Genomic DNA, 8,256 nt, shown 5'->3' on the forward strand with positions numbered 1-8,256 from the left:
CACAAAATCACCTAATGCTTACTAAGGAAAGTGATGAAATTTGCTAGTAGCTATATGCCCCCCCCTATTTCGGCTTGCTTATTAGGGAGGTGAAACAGGGTAGCATGTTTACTTACGACAAATTGTGTGAGCGATTATTGATGAGAGATGTTCACTAAAAAGGCTTCATCAGAGCACATTTTAGAACATCAAGGGAGTAAGGGATCGAAAATACGATTCCTACGCAACAAACAGTTTGAAAATCGCATCTCCCAAACTCAAGTTATGATGAAATGAGTGATTAGGGAAAATTAGGGTTTTGAAACCAAAATGAAAATATATACCTTGAAAGTGACTATTGCATTTGTCACTTTGTTGACTTCTGAGTATTGTTCATTGCAGCGGAGCCCACATAGCCATCATCATGCCTTCACGACGACCAGAGCATCCCACGAGGATTGAGATCATGCGACGGGCCGTGATCGGCGATGAGCCACTGGACGAGGTGAGTTGACTGAACTTTGACTTTGAGTTTCTGCATTTCTATTGACTTTGAGTTTCTGTGATCGAATGTGGGCCCTGGAATCTGAATGAAGAAGAGTTACTTGATTGGATTGCATCCATGGACACTTATTTTGAGAGTGAAGATGTACCTGATGATCAGAAGGTCAAGGTGGCAAAGACCAAATTGAAGGGACATGCACTTCTATGGTGGGACTATGAGCAAGTGGAAAGAAAGAAAGACAAAGCCAAGATTGTATCTTGGGACAAGATGATTGCAAAAATTAAAGGTAAATTTCTTCCTAGAGACTATGAAGTTTAGTTGTTTAAGAGATTGCAAATTTTAAAACAGAGTGATTTAGATGTGAAGACATATACTGATGAGTTTTATAAGCTGAGTATAAGAGTAGGAAGGGATGAAGATGAGATTGAAAATGTGGCTAGGTACCTTGGTGGTCTTAGATTCAATATTCAGGATGAATTTGTTATTGCTAACCCAAGAACTGTGGAAGAATGTTTTCAATTGGCTATCAAGGTGGAGGAGAAGATAAAGAGAAGACAAGAGAAGTCTACCAAAGGAAAATGTAGCAATGCAAGAGGAAAAGGAAATTTCTCTACAAACAAATAGTATCATGAGGATCAACAAGAATCAAGTAAGGGTAAGGAGCAAGGTGTTGATACAAGAGGTGGCTTTAGAGGATCAAGGGATAGATTTGGAGGAGGAAGAAACTCAAATGTCTTTGCAGGTAGATGTTACAATTGCCAAGAGATTGGGCACCCAGCATTTAAGTGTCTTGAAAAGAAAGGCTCCTCAACTAGTGGTGGTGATAGAAGAAATGAAAAGAGGATCCACTATGTGCAAGAAGAGGAAGTTGAGAGTGTTAACTCTTGAATGGGATGTGCTGCTCTTGAAGTAGGGAAAGCTTTGTTGATGGTAAGGAAAAATTTGTTGCAGGCACCTAAAGAGAGGAATTTGTTTAGAACTGCATGTAAGGGCAAAGGTAAAGTATGTAAGATGGTCATTGATTTAGGTTCACATGATAATATGGTGTCTAGTGAGATGGTGACTAAATTGAACTTAAATAGGCTACCACATGAGTCACCATATCAAGTTTCTTGGGTGAATGATAGTCAAACTCTCTTAGTGAATGAACAAGCTTATGTAGACTTTCAGATTGGTGAATACAAGGATAGGATTTTGTGTGATGTCTTACCTATGGATTGTTGTCATGTGCTTTTGGGAAGACCTTGGCAATTTGATAAGGAAGCAATATATGATGGTTGTGAAAACACCCATCTTATTAAAAAGGATGGAAATACATTCAAACTGAATTGTTTGCGGGTAGATGAGAAGGTTAAGGGTACATCAAAGATGGTGATGTTTGGTAGGAAGAAACCTATCAGGAGTGAGGAGGTTGAAGCCATTCCAAGCTTGAGAACACTGAGGCAACCGAGTTGCTTCAAGGGGTGATGATTGGGAAAATCATGTGTCCATTTGTAGTGGAAAAAATCAATCAAGAAACAAATATTGCAGGTGTAGAAGGTCTGGTCCAAAGAGATAGAGTTGAAGTTGTGGTGGAAAGGGTGCAAGTGCAAGCACCTCATGGCACCTCTTGGTGTGCACCAAGCATGACAATGATTTGTAATCCTTTATTGTATGATATGCATTTATCTTCTTTTATGTATCATTTTGTTGCAGGTGTCCCAGGGGTGAAACAACAGCATGGAGTTGGATTCTTCTCATGGGACATGAGCTTTCTTCTAGGGGGGTTGTATGGTGTAGGAGCACCTAGGCTACCCTCAAGCCTCTATGAGGCCAACTATGAATCTTTTGTATTTATAAGGTTGAGAATTGTAAATATGATCTTTTAAGACCATATGTGATGTAATAAGGTCATTGAGACTATTGGATGTCAGGTTAAGTCCTATTAGGGTCATATTGTTACCATTGCTCAAGAATTGTCAAAATTGTCATTTTGTGGCCAATATGTCTTAATAGGGTCATATATGGTATTTTATGATGTATGAAGGTATTTTATTCCTATTTGGACCTATCCATATTGTTTTTTAGTCATAAAAGTCTTGGCTTGAGTCTAGGTTGCATTTTTTGGTAAAATTGCCAATGTTGCCAAAATGTTTTCAAGGCAATTTTTGCATTGCAAGAGCAATTAGGGGTTGGTTAGTTGAAATAAATCCAAAAAGTAGTTACGAATGTTGGAAAGGATTGGGTGGCCTTTAAATAATAATTCCTCAAGCCATGGAGAGGTTGGATTGAAGTGGGTGTAAAAAGCAAACAATAAAATCAATAAAATTTATTATATTCCCTGCAAATTATGAGTATTCTTCCACTTGACAGTTTGATCTTTGTCCTTTTTCTTTGTGAAAATTGTTTCATTCATATTGGTGACTCATTTTAGATGAAAGAAGATTGAATCCTCTCCCTTTGGGTTTTAGTTTCATTCATTTTGATTGCATTTTGAAAGAGATATCTTAATTTTTGTAAAATTGCTCAAAACCCTACTTAGGTTTGGCAGTGAGCACATAATAATGTAGAATTTCATTTTTGTCATTGTAAAAACCACTCCAATGGGTGGAAAATATATGTACATATATGTTTTCTATCTTCTATGTTTTGCAGGGTCCCATGATGAATTTGCCACATGTTATTGAAAGACACAAAGTCTGATTTTTGTGTCTCAAGCTGATAGAACATTGAAATTACTGAGTTTTGGATGGTGTAATGCTACAAAGGTGTTTGGTTGATTTTGTAAATGAAGAGGGGTGTATAAAGGACCCTTTGGCATGAATAAAGTGTTAGATGGCCAAGGAAACTAAGCAAACCATGGAAATTTATGACTGTCCTCTTTAGTGTGTTGATTGTCCCACATGACAGCAGGCTGAGTTTATTGCTTTGCAAGGTTGAAGAGACTGTTTGAAGTTGAGTTGGAAGATAGAGAAGGGAGTAGAGAGTCCTCAAACCATTAATCCAATTGTTTGGAGTCCTTTTGAGGGGGAATGAATTAGGTAATGATGTTTGTCCCTATCTATTACATGACTATCCTAAAGTTGTTTTTGTCCCCGTGAACAGTGTTAAGACAACAGGGTGTTATGTTGCCTTCTAGGATGGATGGGAGGGTTAAGATTTGTGTTTTGGCTATGTGAGAGAGAGTCATTGATGTGTCCTTGAGTACCCTTGGGTTGGTGTGTACCTAATTGGCATTGGGAGTTGTGTCTACAAGCAACTAAGAGTCCTAATTGGAGAAGGACTTGTGGGAGTGAGATTTTATGAGTTGGTGTGGTTCAAGGGTTGAAATATCTCAAGATGAATTTGGCCAGATGAATGTGCCTAGGATGACGTGTGTCAATAGTTGGAAGAGGGCAGATGCTCATGGAAGTGACTTTGGGGCATTGAAGCCATTAGAGAGGCTGGTAACCTTGTGGGGCTCTTGTTGCTTTGTGAAGAGCAATCACCTTTTTGATTAGGTAAGTTGGGAGAAAGAAATCTCCCTAATTGGTTAAGATTGTTGGATGCTCTGCATCATTGAGACACATAGTTTTATCTTACAACTTGGTTGTATTTGGGTGAACTCGAGTCTACAAAAGAAAACACACGCTTAGTGGTTAATGTTGGCTTGGTGAGAGGGCAATCATATTATCGAGTCTTTCTAAGGAGTGCATATGTGAAGTATGGAACAGGATGTGTGGATTCATGCTTGAACACGTGGAACATTCATTGGAGTTGGAGATGCTTAATGTTTCAGAAGCATTCATTGCAACTCTATAAGAACATGTATTGCTTTATCATTGAATAGTTGATAGAGTATGGATGCCTTTGGAGGTTGACTTTTTTTCCTCTTGAGGGTTTTTCTAGGGTATATCTTTTGTTATCTTATGTCTTATCCATTTGATCGATGCATTGTGGTTATTTTATAAGCTTGTATGCATGCTTTTCTCTCATGGGATTATGTTGAAAATGGATCAAATGAACTAGGGTTTGAATGTAAGATTTTCTAACAAGTAACAACTTTTGAATGTACCACAACTAAATAATTATTTAATTAAAACATTATAATAAATCATTTTATGCAAAATGTACAACACCTCATCCTAACAAATTTCACAACTTCAAGGTAATGTAAGATTTTCTAACAAGTAACAACTTGTCAATGTACCACAACTAAATAATTATTTAATTAAAACATTATAATAAAGCATTTTATGCAAAGTGTACAACACCTCATCTCAACAAATTTCACACCTTCAAGATCCAACAACATACAAGAATGTACAATCTTAGCACATCCATATGAATATATAGATATAGCCACAAAATCCTTCAAGAAATTATAGAATCGTCCTAAGGAGCAATCATTAGAAGAACATTTGAATTGGTGTACTAAAAGGAATTAAAATCTACATATTCATCTTAGGGAGAATTTGCATGACTAAAATATTTTTCCTCTTATCATTGGAACAAATGTAACGTTGATATTTTTTTAAAGGTTGATCTAGGAGAACACATCCCTTGTTGATTCCAACAAAACTCTATGAGTATTCTTAAATACTAGTAATCTAGATAGTAGACTAGATAGAGGTGAATTTGACAAATCAAAGAGTAGGAACTTAGAACTAGTAGTAGATCCATGCTAGAGGATGAATCTATGGACACAAAAGTGACCCACATGCATGAAGTCATCACATGATAGAGCACAAGTCTTGTGCAAAATCTAAAGTGAGACATAGACAAAGAGAAATCATTTCTATACATTGAGTCATCAAAATTCTAGAATCTTCATCAAGTCATTCATCTCTAATTGTCAAGCTAAGCATCTCTATCCACGTCACACTAATTTCTTAGTTTACAATTAATTACTAAATTGTCAATGCCTTCTATGTATCTTTTTTATTCGATTAGCCTAGATTAAGTTTCAAGAAATTATATTTTCTTTTACCTGAATCTATACTAGCGTGCTAGAAAACATTGTGCAATGATATGTTTATTTATAAATACACCATCTACCAATTTAAAATAAAAAATATATCAACTGTAAAAATAATTATACATTTGACAATGGATTAAATTGTATTTGTTATATCTTAACTAGTATACCTATATTCTAAAAAATATATATGTAAAATAATGCCGAGAGATATCACATAATTGTTTTGCATGTTTATTAGTTGTCAAGAATATTCACTCTTTCACTCTCGTTAAGATTATAACAGTTTCATATACTTAGAGACAAGTGGCAATGATTCTATTTTATTAATACTTATAGAGAAACTAAAACATGCATGCACTTACCTCTCATCTACACGTCAAATTTATTCAAAGTCAAATTTTTGTTTACGGATATTTGTATGTCATTGTATGCCTCTCGACATAATGACCCAATAAAAGAATTAGGAAGTTTATTTTTAGCAAATAAAAAAAACAAAGCATGTGTAGAAAAGAAGAAAAACGAATTAAGAACAGAGGTAACATTATGTGAGTTTATTCTTCTTTCCTTTAAAGATTTTAATAGTAGATAATATAAGTTATATAACACAATAGAATTTACAGATAAGAATGCTCTAGGGGTGTCCTGTATTGTTATATTTCTTACAAAGCATGAGCTCCAAGATAGAGAGCTTTCAAGAGAATTATTAAAATAAAAGTTGCAAGGTCATGCTCAAGGATTTTAAAGGACGTCACATTTCAATCATCACATTTTTATCAAAACACAAGAACCGATATCAATCTACTAAAACCAAAAAAACAATAGGATAGAAGGGCTAATCCCTGAATGTCGTTGCTTTAAGCAATATCTTTCTCCTTCTCATTTATATTAATTTAATGTAGCTTGATGTTGAAAGGTCAAGCTTTGGATGTGCTATTCTTGTAAAATACCAGTACCCATCAAGGAACTTTCTAAATTTTGGCAATTTCAGATTTGTTGGTGGAAGAAGATTAGTGCAATGGGACAGGTACAGTGTAACAGATTATCCTTGTAACCTGTTCCTCCCATGAAATTACTTTTTTTGTCATGAATCCTGGAATGAAATGCCAACAAATTCCTTATGCTCCAAGACTGTCAAAAATATCATCGCTCAGAATTGGCAGGGCATGTAGAAGAGACCGTGCCTGGGAAAGTCACCACTTACTAAAACTATGAATAAGAGCAGTGATTTTTCTGATTCTTAGAAAAACATGAAAATCTGCAATAACAAAAAGTAAAAGATTGTACATTGGGATGTCAATATGTAGAAAAGTTAAATGAGAAACTTCTAAAGTTCTTTTCTTAAGCTTGGATTGGAGAATTTTTTTTGTATTGATCGAAGCTAGGGAGGCTACAACCTCATCCCAGCCCCTAGGGGAATTGAACACAAGACCTCAGGTGCCCAAGCTTCGGCAACTTGTCATTGATTTTTTTTATCTATGCTCCATACAAAAGTTTCATCACCAAGATTGTCCTGTGTAAGGGTCCAAAAAAGGTTTTAATAGCTAGCAACTGATTTTACTTATGGAAGGCTCAGAAAGTGAGAAAAGAGAAGCAATGTAAAAGACATTGGCCTTTCTGCTTTTTCTATGCCTTCCTTTTTGCAGGACATAGTACAAAAGAGGCTCACAAAAAATATAGCTAACAATTATATTGATAAACGGCAGAGCGAATTTCAAGTGACGGAATGTAAGGTAGGAACAGCAGAAGCCACAATGCTGACATTGAGATGGGAACTTTATTGTTATCATGCAGGTCATACTTGGTGGATAATCAAGGATAGAAGCACCCTATCCTACATAAGCCCCTGCTGCTTCTCTTCTTGCAGTTTGTGCCAGGAAGCAATCACTAAAGTTCATAAGTGCGTACTTATCATTCCAGGAATACAGAGTGCAGCCTTTTATGAAGAGCAAAAGGTTAAGAACGTTATTGATGAACTGAAGATCAACCTATGGATTCAGAGCTGCTCCTGGAGAAATTGAATCCATTTCTAGGATTGACCTGTTGTTTTTCTTGCCACCCAGTGAAAGCTTCTGGTGGCACTCTACTAGGCATTGCCCCAGTTTTGAATAAACTTCTGGATTTGGTTAAGCTCCAAAGCTACCTTGTCCACCCAATATTTCATCTATATGGAAAGATATGGAGATAATAGCAACCTTGTTACACCATGCTAAAGAAGTTTCTCTAGCAATGAGTTTAAGCATAAAAAGATTTTTCTTTTTCATATGTAAAAAATATTAATTCTAATTATGCATCGAAGTTGAGTAATGCATGTAGTACAGGATGAAGAATCCACAAGAGAAATGTGCCCAGGATTAAACACTTGCAAAGAGATAAAATTTAAAGGCAAGCATTTTTAGACTTGGAATAGAACCTCGTCCAGGATTAAACGGTTGCAAAGTGTAAAATCTAATGGCAAGCGATTTTAGACTTGGATTGGAACCAATGTGTTTGAAAGGCACAGGCCTTGGCAATGACTGGCCTTAAATGTAGAATTGTAGACCTAAAAGGCAACCTTTGTTAAACAAAACACCAGAAAAGTTTATCCTTTTTGAGATGTATCGGCACTTTCCAAATTCACTAAGTCCAGCTTTCCACACCTTAGGCGAGGAATGAAGATTCCATCATGAATTGAATTTCCCTCGAGTGAATGGCATGGGTGAAAATCCATTAACATACTATATTAGTCTTAGAATGTCTTAAAGTTATCTCACAATTCCATTAGAAGCTGAAAAAGCCAATTTGACTGCAAAAATTGATCCTAAAATGACATATGAGTTCAGACAGTGGCATCTGG

The sequence above is a fragment of the Cryptomeria japonica genome, chromosome 5 (genome assembly GCF_030272615.1).
Source record: "Cryptomeria japonica chromosome 5, Sugi_1.0, whole genome shotgun sequence".
In the NCBI taxonomy this organism is placed as follows: domain Eukaryota; kingdom Viridiplantae; phylum Streptophyta; class Pinopsida; order Cupressales; family Cupressaceae; genus Cryptomeria; species Cryptomeria japonica.